The sequence below is a fragment of the Danio rerio genome, chromosome 1, assembly GCF_049306965.1.
Source record: "Danio rerio strain Tuebingen ecotype United States chromosome 1, GRCz12tu, whole genome shotgun sequence".
In the NCBI taxonomy this organism is placed as follows: domain Eukaryota; kingdom Metazoa; phylum Chordata; class Actinopteri; order Cypriniformes; family Danionidae; genus Danio; species Danio rerio.
This window is the reverse complement of record NC_133176.1, coordinates 7,869,578-7,897,500: the sequence shown is the minus strand read 5'-3', so window position 1 is coordinate 7,897,500 and position 27,923 is coordinate 7,869,578. Positions and strand designations below refer to the sequence as shown.

Sequence of the window (27,923 nt, the reverse complement as noted above, 5' to 3'; positions counted from 1 at the left end):
AAAGCTGTTACACTTACATTTTTAGCCTTAGATCAATGCTTAATTTGTAAATAAATAATTCCCAGAACAAAACCGGGTGATAACAGTTACTATGACCGACAAGCACCAAACAATTTCAGTTGTTCCTGGAGCAAGACGTCATTAAATGGTGATAGCGTGAAAAGAGCATCAAGCTTCTGAACAGTATTCAATTATGCTGTGCCTTATAACAGTATTGGTCAGTCATGGATAATAAAAATATGTAGCGACAAACATAAATCATGTGAACAATCACTATACAGTTCACTTCACTGTTATGTTTACAAGTGAAAAACAAATAGTGAAATCAATCACTTAGCCCCAATCCCAATTCTATTTTTGTACCCCTTCCCCTTGGCCCTTAAAACAGAGTGTGAAGGGAAAGGGCTTCAAAATTTACCCCTAAGAAATGGGACAGCACTACAGCAACTGCACACAACATCATATGTCATCTGCATCTCTTACTTCATATGAGAACAGACGATCGCGACTGCTGAAGTTATTCCAGCTGCTTTATTTTATGGTATTTATCTTCAAGAAATTACGTAAGGCATATGTTATCATAACGATCTAATGTGGCAATAAGATCGTAAATATACTGTGCATTTACACAGTGGCCATGTTCATCTATGTAAACACACAAATACAACATTAATGTTATAACAGACACTGTAAAAAGCTCATTCCAAACCACTAGACTTTTCTGACATGGGTGTTCGAGTGTCAGAAACTTGAGAGACTGCAGTACAGGAGTTATGATTGATTATGGATAATACATCGCAAAATTTAGCGTTTTTATCTTAGCATTTTTTTTAAGCATGACGGTAAAACACGAATGCGGTTATGAGTAAATTAAAACATGTGCTTGTTTGTTGTAAAAATTATTAATGACAAAAAATACTAATTTGTGGATCTCACCCGGATGCAGCTTTCCTGCCGTTGTGGCTGGTGTATTCTGGGAAATTTTCTTACCCCTTGGTTTCGAATGTGGTCCTGAAATTCTTAGTTCGAAGGGCTAATCACCCCTTTCCCTTAACTCTACGCCTTCAAGCTAAAGAGAATTGGGAGAAGGGCTAATGGGGAAGGGCTAATGGCTACAATTGGGATTGGACCTTAGTCTAATCTTCAGGAAGAGCCCACAGTTACCACTTCTATTATGTTTTCTGGCTGGTTTGAGATCGCTTTGCTTCTGTCTCCCGCTATCCTGATCCATTTGCGCAGTTTCATTTTCTCAAGATCTCTTTTGATCAGGCTCATTATCAGAATAACTCGTGGTTTTAAAAATGAAAATATGCGTGACTGCCTCTTTGCCATTTTGAAAATACAGACCTTATTTAGGTTGGCCTCTATGGCATTATTTATTTTCGCCAAACAATGAGATATTTTCTGGAACAGGATCCGGAAATATCTGACTCAAATTAAGCACTGCCTTAGATCAGAATTTGAAAAAACAAATGTTCACACTGTATATATCTCAACAACTCTAATGTGGTATACTATTAGTAGGTGTATGTGTGTGTGTGTGCTAGCATTTAGCTTTGCTATTGACTTTCAATGGTTTGAATAAATAAGAAATGCTCAAAGATCAACATTTGACCTCAATAAAGCTCCTCTGCCCTTGGTGCTTCATAGTGCTAAGTGATCCTAAAGGCCAGACGTCTTCCTCCAAAGCAGCGAATATTGCTCACAAACCGTGTAATCCCTAGTAAGTTGAAAGAAATAGGCCAGAACAGAAGAGACCAAGTCTTCCAAGCTTTGATAGGCCTACAAGACTTCTAATACTCTAGTTGCTGCAGCTTTTCACCTTCGGTTATGCTTCTGGCTTTTTGGAATTGACTAAATGTAGATGCCAATGACATGCGTTGCCTTTAAAAGAGCATCCTGACTTCAGCTGTGCACAATGTCAGTCAACATATTGACACATTGCACTCAAAGACCTCCGAGGCCATTTCAGGCCATAAATATGATATTACAAGGAAAAATCCAATTCAATTTTTTATAGGCAGCTCAAGTATCCAGATATGTCAGGCGAGCGGCTATTGCAAAATGTTGAGGAGGGATTGTGTAGACGCAAGATTCGATACAGAACAAAAGATTCTTGCCTGAAGCCCCTCCATCAACCAACACATGCCCTGTAGCCATGACAGAGGATATCCAAAAAAAAATCTCACCTTGAAGAGACTGTCAGTGTGACTCACCTACGCCTGTGGAGAAGGGTAACTGCAATATTGGAACAGAGAACAGAATGGCGTCTGTTCCCATCAAAAAAACCCAATGACCATTCCGGAGCTCATGGGATACAGTGGCACATCAGACTATTCTGGAGTGCTTTTGTCTCGTAGCATCTATTTTGGGACTTAGGAGAACTTGAAATGTTTTTTGTTCTCGTCGCTTTCATTTCAACTGTCTTGATATTTTTAGACTTGAGAAATCTTGCTTGCAGCTGCAATAATGTGTAGTGCAGGACAAGGAAAAGCACAAGTTTCTCTCGCTTTAACTACAATAACACATTTTTGAGGAGGGTGATGTATCATACATACTGTATCACTAATATCATATTCAACTCGGGGCTCATTGGAGATGCACATTTAAACCTAGAGGACTGCAGTTTCTAGGAAAAGTTAACAACTTTTGATCCTTCAACACTATTGAAATTTACAGGGACATATATTCGACAAATAAAGGATTTTTTCATGCAGTTCTTTGCACAACGCCAAATATATACTATAAAAGAACTTAACAGTGTCAAGGATTTGTAATCAAATAGATTTATCTCACCTGTCTATCTCTATGTGGACAACTTTTATTTGCAGAGTCAGTTTGCTTGGTAACTCAGGTTTGTGTATGGTCAAGCACAATTCCACAAAATAGTTAAAAACAAGGTTAAACTACGTGGCATTTTTCTCCTACATTTGCTTTTGAAAACACTATTGGTTGGGTTGATGGAAGGTTTTAGGTCAGTGGTTACTAGTTTACCTGTACGACAAGCCCCGCCTTCTTATGGACATGTGAAAGAGTAACCCTAGAAATGTGAAAGAGAAACCCTAGGCAACATTTTTCAGGTACGCACAAATGTAGACAGCGCCCTCTAGTGGATTTGTCATCTGAAATGTGCTGCAAAATGTACTCTAAGCAACATATTTAAGATATGCAAAAATGTTAACATCGCCCTCTAGTGGATTTGTCATCTGAAATGTGCAGCAAAATGTACCCTAGGCAACATATTTCAGGTACGCATAAATGTAGACAGCGCCCTCTAGTGGATTTGTCATCTGAAATGTGCAGCAAAATGTACCCTAGGCAACATATTTCAGGTATGCATAAATGTAGACAGTGCCCTCTAGTGGATTTGTTATCTGAAATGTGCAACAAAACATACCCTAAGCAACATATTTCAGATTCACTAAAATGTAGACAGCAGCCTCTAGTGGATTTGTCATCTGAAATGTGCAACAAAATGTACCTGGATCAAAGTGTTTTACGTTTTGAAAAAATGTAGGCTGAGGTTCATATTTTCAAAGAGCCTGTGTTTGTCGTTTGTAAAATCTTTGGTTCATTGTTTTAGTTCAGTTTACGTTAGTTTTAGTTATGCTACTTTTAACGTTTTGAATTGCTGATGTACAATTGCACTCAAGCAAGGGATATATTTCCAACTTTGGTTACTCTAATATGCACAATAAAAGCAACATATTTCATATACGCACAAATGTAGACAGCATTCTCTAGTAGATCTGTCATCGGAAATGTGCAACAAAATGTACCCTAAACAACATATTGAAATTCACAAAAATTGTAGACAGCGCCCTCTAGAGGATCTGTCAACTGAAATGTGCAACAAAACGTACCTGGAGCAATGTATTTTACATTTTGGAAAAAAATGTAGGTTGAGGCATGCATTTTCAAAGAGCCTGTGTTTGTCCCTTGTAAAATATTCCTTTCATTGTTTTTATTTACTTTAGTTTTAGTTTACGTTAATTGCAGTTATGTTACTTTTAACGTTTTGAACTGCTGATGTACAATTGGGCTTGAGCAAGTTATATATTCCCAACTTTTGTTACTCTAATATGCACAAAATAAGCAACATATTTCAGATATGCACAAATGTAGACAGCACTCTCTAATGTGTCATCTGAAATGTGCAATGAAACGTGCCCGGAGAAACGTATTTTACGCTTTAAAAAAATGTAGGCTGAGGGACGTATTTTCAAAGAGCATAATTTGTTGTTTTTAGTTACTTTAGTTAACTTTAGTTTTAGTTATTACACTTTTAACGTTTTGAACTGCTAATATACAATTGCACTTGAACAAGTGATATATTCCCAACTTTGTTACTCTAATATGCACAAAAAAATTATTAAATGCATGTTGTCAATGAATACGATTATAGTAATAAGTAATTTACATTTTATACATAAAAGTCGCCTCATCTTTCATTATGCCAGTGAAAAAATTTTGTAACAACTAAACTGGTAATCTGTTGCATAGTTGCATTGTTACTTAATGATTTAGTGTTTTGAACAAATCTTTTAACTGAATGATTTAATGACTGACTCCTGTAAAGAGTCACTTGTTTCACTCAGAATTAATCAATGTGTGAACGAATTGGATGAATACTTCAATGATTTTCTAATTTTAACTTTACACTAATTTCCATTTTTAAGCAATCATGCGAATGAACGTGTCAAGTCACCTATTGATGAGCAAAAACTGGAAAAAAACTGACAATAAATGCAGTTGATTACAATTGTTTTATTAACTTATGTGAACTTAATTTCATTTGATGTAATTCAGCTAATTATATATATGAAACAAATTCACAAGACATTAGACCAGTGGTCACCAAACTTGTTCCTGGAGGGCCGATGTCCTGCAGATTTTAGCTCCAACCCTAATCAAACACACCTGAACAAGCTAATCAAGGTCTTATAGGTATACTTGAAACATCCAGGCAGGTGTGTTGAAGCCAGTTGGAGCTAAACCCTGCAGGGACACCGGCCCTCCAGGACCGAGATTGGTGACCCCAGCATTAGACTTTCTTGTCTATATTTATTGGGAAATTGTTAAATGCAAACTAAGGGGCGTTTTTTATTCCAAAATGTAAAAACTCATATTGAAACTGTGTGTTTTAATTGCCCCATTTACTAAACGTATAATGCTTTAAACACTAAATTGAAATGTCTACTGTGGCATGGCACGTTACCCATTTCTAATAAGTAGCATTTCCTTTACAAGATTAAGAAGAAATGCTAATGGATGTAGAGATCAAAAATAGTACTTTTCCCACAGCATGAGGTTTCAGTCATTTAATGGCGCTAGTTAATGGTGCTTCCCAGCTGTTCTTACACAATTTGTCATATGGCAAGCAAGGAACTACTAATAAGCACTAGAAGTCTGACTGACAAGCGCAAAAGGAAAATTACATCTATCGCTCTTTGAAAGCTCTTTACTACATTAAATCTATGTGCTAATACTGTAACTGCAGCATGGATGTTTGACCCCTTTATTATAAGATTTCCACGTTGTGAATGTTTTTGTGCTTTTTTGGCTCTTTTTGCATGCTCAGATCCACCACAAATGTTTTTTTTTTTCTCCTGCAGCCTCAGGCCAGGGCAAACTCTGTAACTGATACTGTAATGACTCTCCAAAGAGCCTAATGCACTGTGCTAAGGCAGCACATTGTGTGTTTCACAGTGTCAACTACTTACAGGAACGCTTCTCTAAAGTCATTACGTTGCTTTCTTGACTAAATGCCCCAAGGAAAAGTTGGGAGGAAAGTCTAAGAATAAACCAACCCTGTTTAACCCCTACCTTCCATCTCGTCCAATCTCAATGCGAAACAGAAAAATACAACCAAAAAGCATTCCACAAATTTTTCGGCATGCTTCGCTATGCCATAACCTCACTTCCCCAACTGCAGAACGGCTCCTGTAGTTGCATGCTTATGAGGACTGACAGGAGGCATTGAGTAAAAGTGCCAAGCGTGCATATTCAGCTCTGCAGTCTCTGCCAGTCTGAAACCTTGGCTGCTCAAAAAGCTGGCAAGGAAATGATACTGAAAAGAGAAATTCCATGCAAATGTCAACCTTCCAATGAAAAAAAAAAATAAATGTTTTCACCAAAATAGCAAAAACCTAAGTTGTTTGTGTAGGTTTGTATTCTACAGTACTGTCAAAATACTCAAAAATTTCAACGTTTAAAAAAAAAAGTGGCAATTTCACATCCGTCACATCCATAACAAAGCTTTCTCCTCATAAATGCAAACATTTTAAATATAATAAAATATATATTATTTGTTTTATGATTACAACAAATATTAATAGTTGTACAGTGTCACAAAAAAAAGCTATATTGACTTAAGTTGCCTTAGCTGTATCCCATCAAAACTTTTACCCACTCTTGCAGAGCGGTGAAGTCTAGATGGGATACAGCTGAGGACAATATATGCTCAGATCAATGTAGCATAATTTTTAATTTTTATTATTAATTGACGCTGTACAACAATTGATATTTGTTGTCATTATAAAACAAATTATATATATTTTATTATATTTAAAATGTTTGCATTTATGAGGAGAAGGCTTTGTTATAGATGTGACGAAATGTAAAAATAATATTTTTACATTACCCTAAGGATTGGTTTAAGAGTTCAGGTAGGGGTAGATGCTAATAAAATACAATTAATGTGTAATTTAACAAACAAATAAATAATATACATATACATTTAATAAATAATGTTATAAACACTTTACGTTAACTTCTGATCGCAGCTGTATTCCTTCTAGCAACAACCGCAGGAGAGATCCGAGCTGCTGGATTTATGTCATGTTTATTCCGAATTTTCGTCCAAAATCCATGAAGGAAAGCAACTGTTTATGGAATGGAGAAAATATTCTAGTTACGTAAATAGTGTGTATCTTACATGAAAAAAGCACATCGTCCAGCTATATTGAAAAATAGTTATTATTGCCATCTCCGTAGACATCCGCATGTGTTTTACAAACCTTAATTGGTATGTTTTTCTTGTAGTTATTAGTATTTAAATGTCTGAAAATTTAATTAAATGTTATAGCTTGAAAGCATAGTTGAATTGTGATTTATGACAAGAGCTGCGCATCTTTTTCTGTGCCTCAGTGCGTGCCGTCAGATTTTAATCTTAGCAGTTTATGACGTGTGCTTTGAACATTATAATCACACCAGTGTGATTGTATGCTTCAGAGACCAGCCAAGGCTGAACCTACCAGTCGGATTTTACACAAGAAAGGGTTAAGAGGGCTGATAATATTGACCTTAAAATGGTTTAAAAATATATTATTTAGAAACTATTCAAGCCGAAATGAAACAAAAAAGACTCGTATAAGAAAAAATATTATAGGAATTACTGTAAAATTGTTTTGCTCAGTTAAAAATCAGTAAGAAAATATTTGAAAAAGAAAAATAATAAATAAATCACAGGAGGGCTAATCATTTTGACTTCAACATACATTCTCTGTGTATTTATGTCTCAAGTTTCACTGCAAACGTCACATCCATAACGCTGGAATTACTCAAAAGCTACCTTCCCGCTCTTGTTTGTATCAAAATTTTACTTGCATGCCAGTTCAGGCAGCCAGCCACAATCTCTCACCTATCCGCCCCTTCTTTAGGCCCAAGGATCTGAGCGGATTCCCATTACCGTAGGCGATGACTGCTGTAAATGCGTGTTATGTAATTCTCTCAGCGCCACAGCTGGCTTCTTACAGCATGCAAGTCGGCCCGCCGGAGAGAGCCAAAACCCAGCCACATCACCGTGAAATCTTAAAGAGGTTTCCGGATCACACGGCTCCATGGGCCACGTCTTCACGCTGGGAGACAGACCATATGGATCATTTAGTAAAATACACAGAGTTTTCCTCTTAAAAATAATTGATGGCCTCGTTGTTTTAGTGCATGTGTGATGTTCTCAGTGTAGTCCCTGGCTTGCCTTGAGAAGAAAACGAGCCTGGCTGTCCTCTGGCTGACTTGTTTTTAAAACTGAAAGGGATTTTTCAGTTGTGATTCAATGTTTCGGAGACACCGCCATTAGCCAATCGTAAAGCGCTTTTTCCAAAGGAATATGCATCCATTGGCACCCTTTAGAGATTCCATTCACACTTTTTGCTTGATTGCACTGCCCTGAGATTGAGTCCTCTACATTATCAGATGTGCTGGCTCATATTAACTACATCACAGTCCTCATTTATCATCGAAACCAGCGACAGATTTTTGGATAACACGGCGTGTAATGGAGCTGAAATGATCTGGTTGCTTGAGATAACATCAGTGCACTGATCCCATTGCTACTGACAAGCATCAGTAATTGAAAATGACAAAGCGATAGCGCTCTCCATCTCATGAGTCAATTCTGGGAGTTATTGCAATATAGTTGTCATGCAGAGCGCATGGCTACTGCTCTGAGACAGTCGGGAGAAGCGAGCCTGACTAGAGAACCTTATAAGAGGTGAAGCGTCTTTAAATATGCAGAGATATCATTAGTGCCTTGGCCGAGAAGTCTCGCTGTACCTTCTGACAGGTTCACTTCTGCGGGAGGATTTCAGGTGTAAAAAAACAGAGGCTGTTTCATCAGTAGTCTTGGCTCCCGCAAAGCAGACATATGGCGCTTTCTCAAGATTACTTAAGAATGTGCTTGCATTCGGCTCTTGTATGTCATGCTCATCAGCTTCTGATCATTCAGTGATTTTTGCAGCAACCGTCTTAAATAGTGTTTGTTGGTGGTTTTGCAAGCTTGTGACATCAATTTTGTTTTTAACCCTAGAATGTATGACCCAAAAACCCTACAGGATTGCATTAAAGGTGTCAACATGACCTGTATTGGATTCAGTGGGTTTTCATCAAACCACATGCATCCTGTTTTTAATCTTACCTTTCAGAGTAATAACATAACTTAAGAGGTTATCCCATGCTCAACAAGACTACATGCCTTTTATTCTGTAAAATAATAATATTGCCAATAGTATTATGTAAAACATAACCATTTTCTATTTTTATAATTTTAATTATAACAGAACCAAATCAACAGAATAACTCAACCGACAACAGAACCAAGAATTACGTGGTTTCTCACTCTCATTGTATCACAACTCATCACAAACCTCGTCCCAGGACCAAAACTCCAGTCTCTGGTGACATTTGTGTCAGAGCATCCGAACACAATCCTCTGCATCACAAATTTTCATTAAGTTGTTGCATACGACTATAATCTTACCAATGACAACAGCCCAAACAGAACAGACCCAAACCAACAAAACCAACAACAGAACCAAAAATGACAGTGCAGTTGCAGGTTTCAGACTCTTATTCTGTATCTCTGCTCAACACAAACCATGTCTAAAGACAGAGGGCTCTATCATACACCCGGCGCAATTAGGCGCAAGACGCGGCGCAGTAGTCTTTTGGTAGTTTCAGCTTGGCGCAAGAGTCGTTTTGAGGCGTTGCGCTACGCTGTTTAAATAGCAAATGCATTAGCGCTCATGTGCATGTGCGCCCATAGGCGTTCTGGTCTAAAAAGGGAGGCGTTCTGAGGCGGACCGCTGGCGCGTTGCTATTTTGAGAAACTATAATAGATTTTTCATTAGACCAAAACAAACCCGGTCTAAACTCCGGCGCAGAGTTGCGCCTCGCTTACACACTGCTTAACACGCACAAGAGAGCAATAGGCAAATATCTTTACATATGAAAAAATTTAAATATTAAGGATATATATATATGATATAATAAGAATAGATATAGGATATAAATATAAAGGATTAAAATATTAAAAAACATATTATTTTCTAGCCTACATAAATATGAAAAATCACTGCTTTTATGTCTTCTTCATCTCGGGAGGCTTTTTCAGTTCATTCATAACAATTTGCTTTTGTATAATGTTATTATTATTAGCAGTATTATTTATTATATCCATATTTATATTTGTTTTATTAAAAACAAGCTTAGATTTGCCCACCTGCAGGTTTTAGACCATATGGGGCACAGAATGTGTTTTAGGATATAACTCAGGTTTTTGAAGACATTTTGTTATTATTGTTCATTTATTCGTTTGCTGGAAATTAGAACTGAATTTAGAAATAGTTTTGAAACGAATTTGCGCTTAACAAACAAAATTATTTATTTATAGACTAATTGATGTCTGTGCATAAAGGTTTCCCTATCCAAGAGCGAAAGTGAAAGTGATCCATTATATCTCATTCTCACGCAGTAGATGCTCTGTTTAACAGTTTTCTGTTAAACTGTTAACTGTTTGCTTGTGAAATGCTCATTTTTTCCACTTAGACTTACTTTGCGTCCTGTAAATAGCGAATGCGCTCTTGGCGCGACGCAGCTGACTCTTAAAGGGAATGGGAGATGAGACTCTATTTGGTTTTTTCTTAAAACACACCTATAACTCATTAAGAAAATAAACTCAACCCTTTTAGACCATGGGCCACGGCGCAAGGCAGATTTCCCGTCCTTAAATTAGCAAAAACGCGTCCTGACACGCCCTGAAAGCGTTTGCGCCCTGCGTTTTGCGCTCTGCGCATGGACCGTCAAAATAGAGCCCTAAGACTTGGCCATCACCAGTGACATTTGTCTGTCACAAACTTTCACCGACAACAGAACCAAAAATGATGGTGCAGTTGCTGGTTTCAGACACTTGTTGTATCACAACTCAACACAAACCTTGTCCAATGACCAAGACTTGGCCATCATCCGTGAAATTTGTTTCAGAGCATTCCAACACAATCCTCTGTGCCACAAACTTTCATTAGGTTGTCGCAAATGACTATAATCTTTCCAATGACAACAGTCCAAACAGGACAGCAGAACCAAACCAACAGGACCAACAACAGAACCAAAAATGATGGTGCAGTTGCAGGTTTCAGACTCTCATTGTATCACTGCTCAACACAAACCTTGTCCAGAGACCAAAACTTGGCCATCACCAGTGACATTTGTGTCAGAGCATCAAAACACAATCCTCTTTGTCACAAACATTCATTATGTTGTTGCATATGACTATACTCTTATCAGTGACAACAGTCCAAGCAGGACAGCAGAACCAACAACAGAACCAAAAATGATGGTGCACTTGCTGGTTTCAGACTCTCATTGTATCATAACTCAACTCAAACCTTATCCAAAGATCAAGACTTATGTCATCAGTGACATTCGTGTCAGAGCATCCCAACACAATCCTCTGCATCACAAACTTTCATTATGTTGTCGCATATGACTCCACAATCTTACCAATGACAACAGTCCAAACAGGACAGCAGAACCAAACCAACAGGACCAACAACAGAACCAAAAATGACGGTGCAGTTGCAGGTTTCAGACTCTCATTGTATCACTGCTCAACACAAACCTTGTCCAGAGACCAAAACTTGGCCATCACCAGTGACATTTGTGTCAGAGCATCAAAACACAATCCTCTTTGTCACAAACATTCATTATGTTGTTGCATATGACTATACTCTTATCAATGACAACAGTCCAAGCAGAACCAAACCAAAATAACAAACCAACAGAACCAATAATGATGGTGCACTTGCTGGTTTCAGACTCTCATTGTATTACAACTCAACACAAACCTTATCCAAAGATCAAGACTTCAGTCATCAGTGACATTCGTGTCAGAGCAAACCAACACAATCCTCTGCATCAAAAACTTTCATTATGTTGTCGCATATGACTCCTATCTTACCAATGACAACAGTCCAAACAGAACCAAACCAAAAGAACCAACCAACAGAACAACAGAACCGACAACAGAACCAAAAATGGCACTTGTTGTATCACAACTCAAAACAAACCGGTCCCACTTTATATTAAGTGTCCTTAACTACTATGTACTTACATCAAAAAAAATAAATACAATGTACTTACTGTGTTTAGGATGTATTTGAGAACACTTGTGGTGCTTTTGAGTTGGGATAGAGGTTGGGTTATGGACAGGTTTGGTGGCATGTGTAGGTTTAAGGGTAGGTTAAGGTGTAAGGGATGGTCAACAGTGTATTTACAAATGTAATTACAAAAGATAATTACAGATGTAATTACATACTTGTATTAAATCAAGCATAAGTACACAGTAAATACATGTATTTACACAATAAGTACATTGTAAAAAAAACCCTATTAGTTCCTATGTAAGTACATATTAGTTAAGGCCACTTAATATAAAGTGGGACCAACAAACCTCGTCCAAAGACCAAGACTTGGCCATCACCCTTGAAATTTGTGTCAGAGCATCCCAACACAATCCTCTGTGCCACAAACTTTCATTAGGTTGTCGCATATGACTATAATCTTACCAATGACAACAGTCCAAACAGGACAGCAGAACCAAAAATGATGATGCAGTTGCTGGTTTCAGACCCTCATTCTGTATCACGACTCAACACAAACCTTGTCCAAAGAATGACACACGGCCATCACCAGTGACATTTGTGTCAGAGCATCCCAACACAATCCTCTGCGTCACAAACTTTCATTAGGTTGTCGCATATGACTCCAATCTTACCGATGACAACAGTCCTGCCACTGCCAGGCTCAAGTGCAACTGTCAGGGTCACCCTGTAACAATACTCAAGCTGACCCCTAGCAATCCAATTAGACTTGTGCACTACAGCAGCGAGTAGGCAACCCACTCTAGGCGCTGAGATCATTAATCTGACTGGGGCCAGATGATTGCCCATGATGGCTGCCACATTGAAGGGTGATGAAAAGGTTAGCGTCTGATGAAAGAGGAGACGGGCGATGGTGCACTCATTTGTCGAAGGCCTCTGGAGTAAGTGTCAGCACCCAGAGCTGCAGAGCGGGGGGAAACGGAGTGAAGTGGAGCATCTTTATGTATGAGTCCCGAATCCAGCGCAGACGGGAGATACAGCGCTGGCACTCAAGGCTTTGATTAACAGGCCGAGTAGCACTGAGCGCTTTTTTCACTCTCGTGCACAGCTTGACAGCGATTTTCCCTTCATTTAACATAGAATGTAAAAGAAAAAAATTTACAAGGCGGCACAGAGGAGGGAGTGATTGGACTGGCAATAGTGCACAGAAGAAATGCAAATGGTTTCACCTTCATGTGGAAAGTTTCAGGAGGATTGGGCTTCGGGAAGTAATATGGATTCAAAACTGAGAGGTGACAGATGTTGAACAGAAGTGTGCTGCCAGATTGAAGGAATTGACACTTTTAAGGGTTGAAAGTGGCTGTAAAAACTTTAACAATATGACAATTGCAGTTCTGTTTGGTTTTATTGATCAGCAGAATTGGGTGTTTTTGCAAAAATTACATTTTTGGGAAGCACAGTAATGAATTACATTTTTAATTTGTGTAATTTGATTACAGTCAGGGCGACGCAGTGGTGCAGTAGGTAGTGCTGTCGCCTCACAGCAAGAAGGTTGCTGTATCGAGCCTTAGTTGCCGTTTCTGTGTGGAGTTTGCACGTTCTCCCTTGGTTCACGTGGGTTTCCTCCGGGTGCTCCGGTTTCCCCCACAGTCCAGAGACATGCGGTACAGGTGAATTAAATACAGCCTAAATTGTCCGTAGTGTATGAGTGGGAATGAGTGTTTATGGATGTTTCCCAGAGATGGGTTGCAGCTGGAAGGGCATCCGCTGCGTGAAACATGTGCTGGATAAGTTGGCAGTTGATTCCGCTGTAGCGACCCCGGATTAATAAAGGGACTAAGCCGAAAAGAAAATGAATGAATGAATGGTTAAAATGACTAAAGTCAGTGTAATTGCGTCACTTACGTTACAAATATAGTTTGTAGAAACAAAAGAGCTTCTTTGAAATCATGTTTTCTAAAGTTAATAAGCATGCGCTTTTAAATTGCTGGAGATCTTGAGCTGAAATGGTTGCTGACAAGAGTGGTTGCTTCTTCAAGCGGAAATACAGACAATACTTTGATTTCATTGAGTGTAAAAACAAAAATATTGCTGTGAATAGCACTTGAATAGAAAAAAGCATTCAACGACAATACTCGTCACTAAGGAGGACACCGTGTTTTTAGCTAAACAGGCTAAATAGAATGTTTATGCAGGATCAGGAGTGAAGCTATCTTCTGAATGTTAAGAAAAGTATAGGTTCTTATGGGGCTGTTAACATATTGTGTCTTTTGCGCGCATGTCCAATTTTCCGTTATTTCCAATAGAGACGCTTGGCTTGCGCACACATATTCAGAGTGCATATTGCGCATGCTTGCATTTTCCAGGCGCACCAGTTAAAATATGCAACAAGAACTGGCAGATCACCTTTATACCTTGTATGGAATATACACATTTCGGTAGACTAACTACCTCGAACAAACACAGAAAACCCAAACACTGCAGTGCTTTTGCATACTATGGCTGTCAATGATTACAGGTATCCAGTTTTCTTCATGTTTTTGTGTTTTAAAAAAAAGACAAACGGATTTGGAACAAGTGAACGAGAGAATGTGAAGTCTTTTGAATATGTTAACTGCTGTGTTAAACCCATTGTATTGTTTTTCAGTCAATAATAAATTACTGCAAGATCTGCTGTTTATGTTGTATTTTATAGGATTATTTTATATGTTTTTAAAGTTACTTTAAAGTAATGTAATTAGTAATCTGATTACTTTTTACATTAAGTAATTAGTAGTAATGTAATCCAACTACAATTTTCCAGCAGTACTCAGTAATTTGTAATCTATTACTTTTTGAAGTAACTACTCAACAGTCTTGATCAGAGATTCCTTAATAAATTATACAGTTTTACAGTATTAACATTTAGTACTAATAAAAACGGTTACTCATGTGACACTAAAGACTCAAGTAATTATGATGTAAATTCAGGAGAATTAAACCTAGAAGTAGAACTGAACATTTGTTCACTCTTGTACACAGCTTGACAGCGATTTTTCCCTTCATTGAAGATTGAATGTAACATTTTTACAAGGCGGCGCAGAGGAGGAAGTAATTGGACTGGCAATAATGCGCATAAGAAATGCAAATGATTTTACCTTGATGTGGAAAGTTTCAGGAAGATTGGGCTTCGGGAAGTAATATGGATTCAAAACTGACAGATGATGGATGTTGAAAAGTGTGCTGTCAGATTGAAGAAATTGACACTTTTAAGGGTTGAAATTTTAAGGGTTGGTTTTATGAAAGATTCATGAAAAAAATGTGCTGTTTCACAGTTGTGACATACGTTTGCATTTTTGTGTAGTTTACATGGACATGAGAACAGCATCTTTTAAAGGCCGGCCACTATACTTGTTGTATAACTGAACAGCAAAAACACATTTTAACAATATTTTCAACAAAAAATGGAGTCAAAAATGTCACTCTTAAATTTGACAGAATTACAGAATTCTGTGTTCTGAGTTCTGTGCAGCTCTTGTTGGCTTAAAAGAAATGTGCAAATTCTAAATAAAAAGGACAATTTTGACAGGATTTTAAAGATGTGTTTTTTAGCCATTTTTGCTTTTATCAGGATAGGACAATTGATAGACTGGAAGTGAAGTTGGAGAAAGGGGGTGTTGAGAATTCAATGATTTAAATCTCTAACCGGGTCACAGTGCCATTGTCTTTGGCTGATACCGTCAAGCTGGTCAGGGCAGGTGAAACCTCAGGACCCTAAAGCAAGATTTTCAACTAAAACTAGTCTTGCCCGTTTTCTGTGTCTCCACCTACAAACTCTGCCCCCTTCTAAAACACATAATAGACAGGGCGACTCTGTCTCATTTAGACTTTATTTTAGACTTTAATTAGACTTGTGAAAGACTGTAAGAGACTCCTGTAGGCTCTTGCAGACTCATGGACTTCTTGAAGATGCTGTATGACTGCAGACTAACTCACATGTCTCAAAAAAGACATTCTGCTTGTTTGAGTCTAATGGACTGGGTTCTCATTCATTTATTTTGTTATAAAAGGGAGATGGGGGGGGGGGTTATTAGCACACTGTCCACGGGGCTTTCAGTGCTATTGACTGCATTTTAAAATTGAGAGTTCACTTTCGAGTTTAAAATACTTTTTTTATACATTAATTCATTTTCCTTCAGCTTAGTCCCTTTATTAATCTGGGGTCGCCACAGCAGAATGAACCTCCAACTTATGCAGCATATGTTTTACACAGCGGATGCCCCAGATAACCCAGTACTAGGAAACATCCATACGCACTCATTCACACACACACACACACACACACACACACACACACACACACACACACACACACACACTACGGCAAATTTGATTAATTCATTAATTTTCCTATGGTTTAGTCCCTTTATTCATCAGAGGTCGCCACAGCGGAATGAACCACCAACTTATCCAGCATATGTTTTACGCAGCAGATGCCAACTAAGTCAGCTGGGACTCGAACTAGCGACCTTCTTGCTATGAGGGGACAGTGCTATAACCGATGAGTCACCATGTCGCCCTAAATTTTTGTTTTTAAGACTTTTTCTCTACATAACGCAAAATGTTTAAGAACACTAACATTGCTATTTACATTCTTTAAAATATCACATTTTTTGCATGTTTAGCACAAAAGTCAAACAAGTTTGCAATGAAGGGTGAGCAAATGGCCAAAATTGACATCCTTAGATGAACTGTCTCTTTAAATAACGTTTAAGTTCCAAATGCAAAGACGGCAAAAATAACAGTGTGATATTGTGACCTCTCCCGCACCGTCCCAGCGGAAACAGTTCCTTGTGTTTAATTATGCTGTTTGCCAGCAGGTTTATTAAAGGAACGTGTTGCTAAGAAACGGTGTTTTGTTAAAGCTCTCGCGCTTGTTTGTTTTGCCGTCATTCTCCTCATCGGTCATTGTATGCGTGGAATCTCACAGACAGCGTCTCCTGCCATCCCTCCAGAGAAAGTCTTCCAACAGACCTTGAGAGATACAATGAAGGACAATGTTCTCTGGGTAAACATCCCATCGCTTTTCTTCTCTTTTTTTTTTCTCATCTCGAGCCATCAATCACCGCAGGCAAGGATTTAGCCTCAAAATGGGTCATGAAACTTAAAGCGACAAGAGGCGTTGTTTATCAAGGTTTATGCAAGCTTCAATCAATCACCCGTCTATTGCTGCACGAGAGATGAGAACAACTATAGTCTGTAAGGAGAGATACTTTTTTTTTTTTATTACATGCATGGACTGATACTGAAAAAACTAAAAGAAACACACAATCTAGACATTTAATATATTTTGATAATAAACATACAATATTAATATCATGCACTCTAAGATATAAAGGTACAAAAAGTTTTTGGGGGTGGTACCATTTTAAACCTTTTGTATCATACAGATGGACATTGGCATCTTAAAGGCTGATTTAAACTTCTGCATTAAATAGTGATCGCTGTGACCTACGGCGCATGCCTTGTGTGTAACTGTGCATTTATACTTCTGCATGCTGTTTGTGTTGCTCTGCATTAACACTTCCGAAACACTAGCTGGCAGTAGGTTTTTATGTTCCTCTGTGTTGTGTTTCCTCAGGGGTGTTTTGTTTTTTTTCTGACTGCTACCTTATGCCGAGTTCAGACTGCATGACTTTGAAAGTAGTCGTGTCACAGATGTTTTTTTACACTGCATGACTATTTGGGCTTTTTGATATGACTATCTCAGTGTTTTGTCGCTGCTTTGTTTACACTGCAAGATGGATTGGCGATAGAGGCTTTCACATTGCACAACTTCGTCCAAACTACTAGTATCTTTTGTTATTAACTACATAACAAGAAAGAAGCCTTTAGAGGCGTAGAAAATGTACATATTTGCTCACCTGGGTTTGAAGGGAATTAGCCATTTCCCCTCAACTATCTTTTTTACCTTTCTGTATGAAACGTCAAACAGACATGGGTGCTCCTATCAAACCATGGAAGGTACTATTAGATACACATTTATACTTATTATGTATTAACATGTACCTTTAAGGACCTGTTGAGAACACAAATGTACCTTTTGAATAGGTACCACCTCAGTGACCTTGCTAGAAGTGTGGCCACTTTAAAATACCATAAATAATTTATTATAATTTCAACTTTTAGAGCACTTGTAACGGCCAAGAGGTTACTTTCATCACTTTTTACATAAAATAAGTGAATATAAACACAAGAGGCTGAGAAAAATGCTCATTGTAGAAGAAAATTCGATAACACTTTATAATAACTACACACAACAAATCATTTATTGAGCATTAGCAAATAGTGAATTCATTATCTGTTAGGCATTACCTCTACATTAATAAGCGTTAGTAAGCAGTTTATAACTGCAGCTACAAATGCTCTATTCTTAACTTCTGACAAACATTTAAAATGTGCTTAATAATTGAATATTCATACTTTGATAATGATTTATTTTTCATTACTAAATTAAGTATTGCATTATTTACAAACTATTTGCATTTAAGAGTAGTTGAGGGTTTTTAGGATCATTCAGAATGAGTTAGTAAATGATTAATAAACTATTGAAATCAACATTTATATGTCTTATTATTCAGGCACATACTAAAGCCTGATTTATACTTCTGCGTCAAGTGACCGGCGTAACCCACGGCGCATGCAACGCGCGTGGCTGTGCATTTATACTTCTGCGCGCTGTCTCTGTTGGTCTGCATTAACACTTCCGAAACGCTAGTTGGCAGTGAGGTGTAAATGTTCCTCTGTGTTGAGTTTCTTCGCTGCTTTTTTGCTTTTCCTGAACACTTCCGGGATGTACAAGTGGCTCAAACTCGCTCATTTTGAGGCAGGAACTGGCAGACGTGCAACAACTTTAACTATGAGGTAAACACAAAACAAAACTTTCCACCCGGAGCTCCTTCACAGGACTCCACACTTGTAAACAATCGCTTCCTCAGGCTCGCACCATTCACACAGCTCTCGGTCCCGACCAGACTTGTCAGCGCTACCAAGCCGACCAATCACAGAGCTTGCGCTACGCGTTGTTGCGACGTGTAGTTACATTTTTTGTGAGGTGCATGTCAGCGACGGCCACGGCGAAGGGCTATGCGTCAGCGCCGTAGCATACGCCGGCGCTTGACGCAGAAGTATAAATCAGCCTTAATGGTTACTATGTATGTCAATAAATGCTTTATTAACTCAACTTCATCTAGTTTTGTGACCTAATCTAAAGTGAGGACTATTTATGCTTTATAAATACTTTATAAATGAAAAATAAAGGCTCAGTTAAATACTAAACAGGAAAAAATGACATTATTCATTCCTATTCATTTAAAGATACACAAATGAACCTGTACTTCAAACGGAAAATAAATCTTTGCACCCTCATCTAAAATAACATCACTGTAGAGTTTAAACATTGCATCTTATTATATTGTTCAATTATTATTATATTGTTGTTGCTTAATCCAGTTTTATGTCATATTTTGACTCTCCTGTTATTTGGCAATGTTTAATATTTACAGTAATTTCACTTTTTAGAAAAGATTGCAAAGATTATTGTTCATTTGATTCTGAGCCTTTATTTGTCATTTATAAGGGATTTATAAAGCATAAACAGTTCTCACTTTAGGTCACAAAACTGTGTGAAGTTGAGTTAATAAAGCATTTATTAACATATTAGTTAACTATTAATATATGCCTGAATAATAAGACATATAAATGTTGATTTCAATAGTTTATTAATCATTTACTAACTCATTCTGAATGATCCTAAAAACCCTCAACTACTCTTAAATGCAAATAGTTTGTAAATAATGTGATGATTTAGTAATGAAAAATAAATCATTATCAAAGTATGAATATTCATTTATTAAGCACATTAAATATTTAAAATGCATTTAAATATGTTTGTAAGTCAAAAATAGAGCATTTGTAGCTGCAGTTATAAACTGCTTACTAACACTTATTAATGTAGAGGTAATGCTTAACAAATGATAAATTCACTATTTGCTAATGATTAATAAATGATTTATAGTGTGTAGTTATTATGAAGTGTTTTCGAAAATTCCAGATGTTTTTCTCTTCATTTTGTCCTTTATATTCTAATGGAATTAAAGTTTGTTAAAACATTTGTTAAATCTAAACATGTATGTACAATAATAACGCAATACAGGAAGTATTTTTCGTAATTATTTCTACATTATATCTATGTTATTTTACCTATAATGTTGTATAATGTTTTTGTCAATATCTTGATAACACCGTATACCGTGATAAAAGCTTCATTAATCGCAACAAGAAAATGTAAACGTGCACTCAGTACAATAATAAAACATTTGCGCATCTTTTTTCCTGAAAAGCATCTTTAAAAACCATCTTGCTGCATGCATACACCATGCGGGTGTAAATTTGTGCATGCATGTGAGTGTCAGATGAGGGATTTCTCCTCGAAACATCGCTGAGCTCAGCACTTCTACTGCCTGAGTGTCTGTGGCGCGTGTGTGTGCGCGGATGCGACTTACTCGGCCGTGGCATATATGCAAAGCCAGCTGTATTTCCATATGCTCCAAGTTACCGTTGTCTGAGTTCCACATGACCTGGCCTGGCTCCAACACTGGCCTGCGTTGTAACACCTGGATACAGCAATACCCAGTCTCACCAGCGCTTCGTCCCTTATGCTGAAGCAGGCAAACGCATTCTTTCTTTCTGACTGTTGTGCTGTTCACTAGAGGAAGTGAAAGGAGGGCTGGCAAAGCACTGTCCAAATTTGGATGTACATCAGTCAGGCTGAATTGGTTGTCAGGACCGCACAGCGCAGGCAGTGTGTTTTGTATCGCAATTACACACTCGCCCACCAAAATAAAAACTCAAAAGATGTTAAATGTGCCGTTGGATTTTAACAATTAAGACTGAAGCTTTTTTAGCCATTTTGTTTTATTTTTTTTGTATTATTGATGAAAATTATGGTTTAAGGCTAATGTTTTTAACTACAAAAAAATTGTTTACAACATTAAAATTTAAGTCCAATACAATATAATACTTGAATATTTAATGTAATACAAAAAAAAATATGGAAAAAAATAACAACATAAATTAATTAATAATAATAATAATAATAATATATATATATATGACATTTATATATATATATATGTTTATGTGTGTGTGTGTGTATATATATATATATATATATGTATATGTACTGTATGTGTGTGTGTATATATATATATATATATATATATATATATATATGTATATGTACTGTATGTGTGTGTGTGTGTGTGTGTGTGTGTGTGTGTGTGTGTGTGTGTGTGTGTGTGTATATATATATATATATATATATATATGTATGTATATGTATGTGTGTGTATATATATGTATGTATCACCCCATGCCTATAACCAAGATCAGACAATCAACCAATAACTGTAGCCTTATTTACAAATGTGATTTTCAACCTGTATGAAAATATTTGTGTCAAGACACAATACTGATTTGAGCCAAACATATTTGTACATGAGCAATTGCATGCAAATGTCCACCTTGCGTTTTTTGTGTAGGTGTCAATGTTTTCAGACAGGTATACTTGATTTATCAAAGTCACACAAGTGGCAATTTCACGTTGGTCACATCCATAACGGAGACACATCACATCTATGACGACACGTGTTCCTCATAAATGCAAAAATGTTAAATAAAGTCAATCATGTTCTAAAAGTCGATTTTGTTCAATAGAGAGCCATATTTTATTCTTTTGATTAGCATTATTTGTTTTGGGTTGTGCAGTTTAGTTCACAGAATTTCCACATAACGCATGTTTTTTTCCCTCATTTAAAGTATAAAGCATGGTTACAGATGTACATTTCTCTGGTCACTTAACTCTGCGGTCAGTTGTTCTGCAAAATATAAACAATTCTTTCAATATAATGTTAACATTTACTTTTTATGTTTCAATTTTTTACTGCATATGTCACATCCATAACGCTGGAATTGCTCACATACAAAACCTTTCCAATCATTCATTCATTCCCTCATTTTCTTGTCGGCTTAGTCCCTTTATAAATCCGGGGTTGCCACAGTGGAATGAACCGCCAACTTATCCAGCACATTTTTTACACAGCGGATGCCCTTCCAGCCGCAACCCATCTCCGGGAAACGTCCACACACACATTCACAAACACACTCATACACTACTGACAATTTAGTCTACCCAATTCACCTGTACCGCATGTCTTCGACTGTAAGGGAAACCGGAGCACCCGGAGGAAACCCACGCGAACGCAAGGAGAACATGCAAACTCCACACAGAAACGCCAACTGAGCCGACGATTGAACCAGTGACCTTCTTGCTGTGAGGCAACAGCACTACCTACTGCGCCACTGCATCGCCCCTTTCCAATCAGTTACACACAATTAATAAACCAAAAAGCTGATCTATATGAATATATCTTCAATATTTGCTTTCTTCATACGAGTGTCTCTTTGCACTCTTTTATTTGTAACAGAATCAATAGAAAGCATCAGTGTCCCTACTTCTTGAGCTGGGCTTATACACACTCTCTTCCCGCTCTTGTGGCATAAGGAGGTTTGTCTTTGTTTTAGCATGGGAGAGCTATTTGGGTCGGAAGTTATTTTGGGATGCATTGCTAGAAATACCTGTGGGAGTGAAAATAGTCGAAATGAGACCAGCTTTAGGTTACTTTGTGCCTACTCATTTCCATATGTCAAACAACACTCTTTTTTTTCCAACGCATGAGCACATCTTTAAAGTAGTAAAGAGTCAAGTGTCTTTTTAATCGGCTTCACGTTTAAATGGCTTCATGCTCTGGGCTTTTGGTATTTAATCATCTACTTCTAATTAATCCAATTATGAGTCATTTGAATCACAGCAGATGTGAAGTCGCAAACTCGAGCAGGTGTGAAAAGACGGTCCTCCCCTTCTCAAATCCCAAGGTTTTCGCTTTTTACTGTCGCCTCGGACTCTCATTTTCATTCCCTCGGAGGATGAAACATTACCCACATGCCTTGAGAACAATAGGCTAGCATTGCCATCTGAAAGCATGACTCATTGTCCTCCATTAGCTGGCATGTTAATCACATACAGGAACAGGAGAAGGGTCAGCGTGAGTAAGTGGGAGTTTGGAGATGTCTGGACTCCATCTTGCATCCTCCGTCCGCTCCAAAGACAATGCAAAACTTGGCTGTAAATTATTTGCGATAACTCAAAATGGCCACAGTAAGTAGGCTATAGCGGCTCTGCCTTAATGGACTGAACTCGATGAACTCGTCAGGGAAAGGAAAGGTGGGGGCTGTCGCGCTTCCCTGAGATGGAGGGAATATGGAAACGGCAGCTCTGCGCTTCCTCGAGGTGCGTCCGCTTGCAGATGGCTCAGCGGATTTGTTCGTTTTCGTTCCTTTGCTTGTGTGTGTATTTGTGTGTGTTGGCAGATAGGAGAGATGTGTTAACTACCGCAACACATCCACCCTGTAGGCAGTATGTGATAGATCAAAATAATGCTTTACTGTTGCGTTTGTGGAAAGGAATACAAGTATGAAGATGCTCTTACTGAAGGATGTTGGTGCATGTTTGGAACTGATAAACAGACGATCGTCTTTAATTACCCAAGTTTTAAAAGAAGCCCACAGTGCTGTCTGTAGCGCGATGGTATACTGGATCAGGTCCAAGATGTGGACACAGTACTGTGAACTGTCAAGGACAACACGTACACTTAATCAACAAATACACTTCATTGACCATGTACAGATAGACATCACCAATATACTATAAAACTGCAGGTTAACTGAGAGAGGTCTGGCTGCAGACTCGGTGCAGTGCAATCTGAGCTGCATCCAATGCTTTTTAATGCACTCACCTAACCCCACCCCTAACCCTACCCGACACAGTGACGTCACTCACTCCATTGAGTCTGACATTGCATCGCTGAGTGATGCAGTCTCAGCTTGCATCATAAAGGCTGCATCCAGACACTATTGGGTTAACTATAGGGTTTGGTATCGTTTTTTTGTTTTTTTTTTTCAAAACCGGTGCCAAATTGATACTTTTAAAACGATACCGGTGCCAAAAACGGTGCCTGAATCGATACTTTTTAGCCACAAAATCATAGTGGATACCTCTACAAAAATATTTTGTTTGACAAAATATTTTTAAAAATCATTTTAATAGAACAATATAATTACAGTTTAAAGTAAACATCAATTCATATTGTTCTACATTAATACATTTCCTTTGATCATTCGTTGGTTAGCATGAATTTAAGATTTGCATTATGAAATTACATTAGCTTACTATTAACCTGTGGAGGGCAGGCAGGGGCCACGTACAATTAAGAGCACATTTTAGCATATATATCACAAAATACTTAAAACTTTACTGGAAGTCATTTGTTTTCATGCATCACTCTGCAGCCTTCATAAACAAGATAATTAAACAACTTACTGAAAATAATCTTCCTTGTTCATTTATTTGACAAGTAACGTTGTACTGGTGTAGGAGAACACATTTCTAACATTCAAGTACATCAAGGCACATTGTTGCACCTGTCAACTTTAACAGGCCTACAGTTGAAGTCAATTTATTTTGCCCTCCCATTCATTTAAAATAATGTTTCTGAACATTTTTAAAGTGTTTCCTAAAAAAATAATTATGCTGGAGTCATAATAAGTTATATTTCTTATTGTTTATTTCGTGAATAAAAGCTGTTTTTAATTTAAATAGAAATAAGGTCAGTATTACTAGCCTCCTTAAGAAATATTTACATTATATTTTTGATATACACAAGTCAGTTACAAAATCATTTGACTAATTATTTTAACCTTCGTAGTTAACTGATTAAGTCTAAATTACACTTTAATCTGAATAAAATACTTAAAGGGACTTTGTCTGAATACAACTGTCTTGCAAAATAACTAGTAAAATGATCTGCACTGACTGTCAGCATGGGGAAGATAAAACAGTAGATATTAGAAATGAGTTAGTTAAACTATTATGTTTAAAAATGTGTTGTAAATAAATCCTGTGTTGAAGACGGAATTCAAAAAATGAATGAAGGCAAAACAGAATTGCACAATGCCATAGAAGAATCATTTTTGGTTCTCCTACTTTTCAATGAACAGTCTCTGAAAGAACCATTTTTATTTGAGGATCATTTTAATAATCTAATGAACTTTTTTTACACTATGAAGAAGCTTTTGTTGCATCAAAAGTTTCCTTGGATGCTAAAGGTTCTTCTTGGAATCAGGGGTATTAGTCAGATTGTAATGTCTAAGTGTAAAGTGTCAATTGTATTAGGTAAAACGACAAAAATCTAGAGGTAAACGTCACTTTGGTAAACTTTTAACATTTAAGAGAATAAATCAATGTCCCATAATGAAATTCAAAAGCAAAAATAAATGGAAAATACCTATGAATCATGAGCTGCGGGCAACTGTTAACTTTTTTTTATGCCTGTATTTAAAATAGTCTGTTAGCTTATGAGTAACAAAGTTTATATACGCTTTGTAATTGCATTGATCTCTGTTCTGATCATTTCTGTTTGAAATGTTACTTTTCTTAAGTTTAACAAAGAGACATTTAATGACATTTTAGCAGATTAACACCATATATATTGTCTTTGTTGGCCAAATAAATGGGTGAGAAGTCTAGTCACTTTTACAGACAAAACCTTCTAAAATTTACTGCAATTTAACATGAGATATAAGCATTGCTATGGACCATTTGCCATGTTCAAACATGCCATCTAACCAAAAAAAAATACATCTAATGTTCCATAAATGAGATCATGTGTGAAATCTGAAATGATTAGATGAGACTTTTTATCTCTTTCGTCATACCAAAGTAACACAATAACAGTCTTACAAAAAACAATCGAGAGTTGCTGAGATATTAAAGACTTGTGTGCGAACACACCGCCAAAGAATTTAGCACAATCACCACTGCCCACCCCAAAAACCCCTCATCTTTTTTGGTCAGAAATTGGCCAAAACTAAAAGCTGCATTGGCTGGATGAGAGCAGCGCTGGGAATCTCCCCACACCAGGCCTGTTGCACTGTGTCGAATGTGCGCTGCATAACAACACAATGGCTCGCTGTAGAGGGATGTTCACTGCCAGCTTTACCCAACCCGAGCCCTTTGATCCTGCCCTTTGTAATGCAAATCAAAAGGAGGAGAGAGTAGGACACCGGGGAGAATCTTCGTGATGGTACTGCGCTTCATGCTGATAAAGGGGGGTGCAGTTGTCAATTTCTCACTCCAAATTTGGGACTACACTGTTAATCCGGATGAGATGGAGAAGTGTAAAGATTCGTGCAGGTAAGACTGCATCAGTGGTGCCCTTTATGGGGGATGTTGGCTTTATGGGACAGTAGTGGAAATGATAGGATCAGGAAATGACTGGTGGTTGACCAATATGAGTTTTTAATGGCTGGTGCCAATGTTTATTGGCCAGGAGCCAAACTATGCTAATACAACACAAATTGATGACGAATCAGATGTAATGCAAGGTAAAGATATACAAGTACCATCCTGAATTAAACATGAAATTTCAAAGTAGAAGGACTGAAATAAGATTCTAATCATCAATTATCTTTGTTTTAAAATCTTTTAAAGCATTTTGAAATATTTAAAAGCATTAAAATAATAATTGAATAGAATATTATAATATTAGCAAGGTTTTGTATGAATCTATTTCAAAAATAAAACATTAAAGTAAACAATAATTGCGAAATTAAATATATATATATATTTATATATATATATATATATATATATATATATATATATATATATATATATATATATATATATATATATATATATATAATATATTACAATAAATATTACCACAAAAATATTATTATATTATATTATATATTATATTATATTATATATTGTATTATATTTTTTATATTATATTATATTATATTAATTATATTATAGACAAGTAATATTGAATGAGGCAATAACATTGAATAACTTATGCATTACTGATTTCAAATAAATCTTTTACTAATACAGAAAATAATTGTATAAATATAATATTATGTAACATATTTATAATTATAGTACCATTTAATTACTATTTATTTGTTTTATTTTCTGTTTTATTTTCTGCATGAAAATGTGTTTCAGGTAATTCATATGATTGTAAAATAGGAAGTTCATGTGACGCACATGTGGTTTCTGTGTTACTGTTTAATAAACTGAATATATTCTTTAACAATATCATTAGCCCTTTTCAAACAGTGATACCGGTAAATATCCAGAAAAGTAACGGAACAACTTTACCGCTAAATTCAAATATTTGCTGTTCACACAGGCAAGGACGTTCTGGGATTTTTTCAGAAAGGACCATTTACATATCCATTCTAAAATACTGCTGAATTCTGACATTATTAAACGAAAATGAGCTCTAAACGCCCGCGCTTGTATTAAACATGAAGGGGAGTGAGTCTTTTTCTTGATGGTTTCACTTTTATTTAAAACTTTAGCATTCATGTAGCTGCTTTTGTCCCAGAGACGGACCAAATAACTTAAATCTACTATTGTTACCATCCGGCAGAAGCACTAACCGCAGCTAAACATGGCTTCGTTTACACATGACGACATTACAATTCTGATGGATATTGTGAACAACATCGATAAACAGATATGGAGGAACACTTTTGCATATCGAGATGTACATTTGAGTTTGTGCTGCAGCTTGTGAGATACTTTTTAATAATTATTATTTCAGACCCATGAAGAGAATTACTGCTAGATAATGATCACTTTTCCCTGACATGATAATGTTCGGTGCGTTAGATGCGTGTATCGGCAAACAAAAGCCCTCACTTTACCGAATACACAGTGATCCATCTTATCCTGTAGGTCAGAAAGTGTAGTTTACTGCTGAACAACTCATTTCATCATGGTAAAATAATACAGAATTTTTTGGGGGGGGTTTTCACCTTTATTTGGATAGGACAGTGGAGATTTTACAGACAGGAAAGTGTGGGGAGCAGGGA

General features: G+C 37.0%; 1 protein-coding gene and 1 long non-coding RNA gene across 2 annotated transcripts in view; both read left to right on the top strand.

The window, feature by feature from the left end:
• The window catches only part of klf7a (Kruppel like factor 7a), a 96,214-nt gene that overhangs the window by 2,255 nt on the left and 66,036 nt on the right, over positions 1-27,923 (top strand). The gene's annotated exons all lie outside the window — the stretch shown is intronic.
• On the top strand, positions 3,067-6,110 carry LOC141384434 (uncharacterized). Its single transcript, XR_012405412.1, has 3 exons — positions 3,067-3,332; positions 3,417-4,850; positions 5,005-6,110. It is a non-coding gene; the product is annotated as an uncharacterized lncRNA (long non-coding RNA).